At 40.9% G+C, this 2,714-nt stretch overlaps 1 pseudogene; it reads left to right on the forward strand.

Annotated features, from left to right (window-relative positions):
* The first annotated feature begins 589 nt into the window (after window positions 1-589).
* On the forward strand, window positions 590-1,064 carry LOC100351486 (small ribosomal subunit protein eS10-like; annotated as a pseudogene).
* Window positions 1,065-2,714: the final 1,650 nt, after the last annotated feature.

A 2,714-nucleotide genomic window follows, 5' to 3' on the forward strand; every position in this document is an offset into this window, starting at 1 on the left:
TAAGATTCCCAGCAATATTCCACATGTTCTAGAATAAATTCCATGGATAATAAATTGCATCTCACTGACTCAGAACCTATAAATATTTTTCAAGTAATATTGACACAGGATGTTGAATTCCAAACAACTTTTGAAAACCACTAATCATTCACATTCCTCCCCAAATGTCACACAGTGTAAAACTGATGGATCTTTTGTGACCTGATGACATTTGTCTCCATTCCTGAAGATATTATAATGGAAATGTGGTCTTCTATCCTCCTGCTACAGTTGGTAGAAATCCACTAGATACTTTTTAAAAATATTTTGGGAACACACAGTCATGCAAACCAATGTCTGCCTGTCCCAGCAGGGGATAGTAAAAGACTTTACAAACACCAGATGGGATTTAACAGTGTTAGTAAAACATAAAATGCTCCAAGAGTGCTAAGTCACTTTGCGAACAACTCAAAGCAAATATATTTGATTTCCATTATACATATTTTTCTTTCTTAAGAAATTCTAAAATTTTCCAATAAAAGTTGTATCACCGTTCTCTGACATTTAATTTCCTTTAGTATTAAACCATAGAAACCCTACAGCCACTGCGATGCTGATGCCCAAGAAGAATCGATTGTCATTTATGAACTCCTCTTTAAGGATGGGGTGATGGTAGCCAAAAAGGATGTCCACATGCCAAAGCGCCCAGAGCTGGCAGACAAGAATGTGCCCAACCTCCACGTCACGAAGGCTGTGCAGTCACTCCAGTCTCGAGGCTACATGAAGGAACAGTTCACCTGGAGACACTTACTGGTACCTTACCAACGAGGGCATCCAGTATCTCCGGGACTACCTCCACTTGCCCCCCAGAGATCGTGCCTGCCACCCTGCGCCACAGCCGACCTGAGACTCGCAGGCCTTGGCCCAAGGTCTGGAGGGGGAGTGGCCAACAGAGATACTTACAGACTGTGCTGTACCCTTGGTGCCGACAAGAAGGCCAGAAAGCCGAGGCTGGGGCTGGGTCAGCAATTGGATTCCAGTTTAGAGGCAGATTTGGTCATGGATGTGGTCAGTCACCCCAGTAAAGTTGGAGGAGATTATTTAGTGTTAAGAAACTTGTAGACAGAAAAATGTAGATTATTATTTGCAACTATCTGATCAACTTCCTAATTTTACCACAAGTCTAGGACATATCAAATTCTAAATAAGCATTCATGTGAATTTTAATCTGCTTTACCAGAAACTGAAAGCAGAAATATTTCTATCAATGTGACTTTATTTTTATCACAATTAACTTTAATCTTGCAACTATGCAGGTGTTAACATTTTGATAAACATTTTATAAAACAGTAATTGATAATCAATAAAAGTTGATTTTCTTGGCCGGAGCTGTGGCTCACTTGGCTAATCCTCCACCTGCAGCGCCAGCACCTCGGGTTCTAGTCCTGGTTAGGGCGCGAGATTCTGTCCCCGTTGCCCTTCTTTCAGTCCAGCTCTCTGCTGTGGCCCGGGAATGCAGTGGAAGATGGCCCAAGTGCTTGGGCCTTGTACCCACATGGGAGACCAGGAGGAAGCACCTGGCTCCTGGCTTCAGATATGTGCAGTGTGCCAGCCATAGTGGCCATTTGGTGGGTGAACCAATGGAAAAGGAAGACCTTTCTCTCTGTCTCTCTGTCTCTCTGCCTGTTAAAAAAAAAAAGTTGATTTTCTTGTGATCTTTTGGGAATGTAAGATTGTGATCAAAAAACAAAGTCAATTTTCTATTCAAGTTGAGAAGAAATACAGATACACCTGCCCTCAAAAATATGTCATGCAGCTAGATTTCATTGTATGTTTCACTCAAGTAATAAACTCTCAGGTTTGGGGGCAAAAAGGGAAAAGGTATCCCAAGTGTTTTTATTATTGTTTACTTAGATTAACATTGGAAAATACTTTGCTTTGCCAGAATACATGCCAAATCTCAGTCAATGATTGCAATACAGAAGACAGCCTTTGAATGTCAACTGAGATGAAATTTTATTGGCATTTAATGTATTAAGGACATAATCCTTGAACAGTAAGACAAATGAATAAAAATGTATTTGTGTGTTTCATTCATGTCCATGAGCAGAGATGTCCCTATTCCATTTTTTGAACCAAATCATTCATCTCAGACAAGGGTGCAATTTAGAGCAAGAGGCTATAACAGAAATTCAAGTAGCAGGGAGCAAATATCGGTTAACTTACATGATGACAGTCCCAAAACAAAAGAAGTCAAGGTCATGGGTTTGCTCAAATGTAGAATCAAGAAATAGTGTCTGTTCATAGTGTCTTTAATATCAAAGAGAGTGCACATCACAAGAATCAATTCTAATTGTGTCACTTTCCCATTTAAACTCTTCCATGGTTCCCCTCTGACCTCAGGAGAAAGTCCAAACTTCCTAGAATGTCATGCAAAATCCTTCAAAAGCTTAACTTGCTGCATTCTCTATCTCATCCCCCTCTCTCTTCACAGCTATTCAGCAGTAGGCAATTCCCCAGGAACACACTACTCCTTCAACTTGGAACACTATTCTATCACTTCCTCCTGACACTCCCACCTGTAATCCAAGCTTCCAATTATAGGGTAGGTCCTCCAAGAAATCCTGCATTCCCAAAGTTCTGAGAGAACAGAAGGTATTCCTGTGACCTGATCCCAGTACCCAACAGCACATCTCATTGTGGTTACTGTATTCAGCATAGTTTACCTCTGCTAC

The sequence above is a fragment of the Oryctolagus cuniculus genome, chromosome 11, assembly GCF_964237555.1.
Source record: "Oryctolagus cuniculus chromosome 11, mOryCun1.1, whole genome shotgun sequence".
In the NCBI taxonomy this organism is placed as follows: Eukaryota; Metazoa; Chordata; class Mammalia; order Lagomorpha; family Leporidae; genus Oryctolagus; species Oryctolagus cuniculus.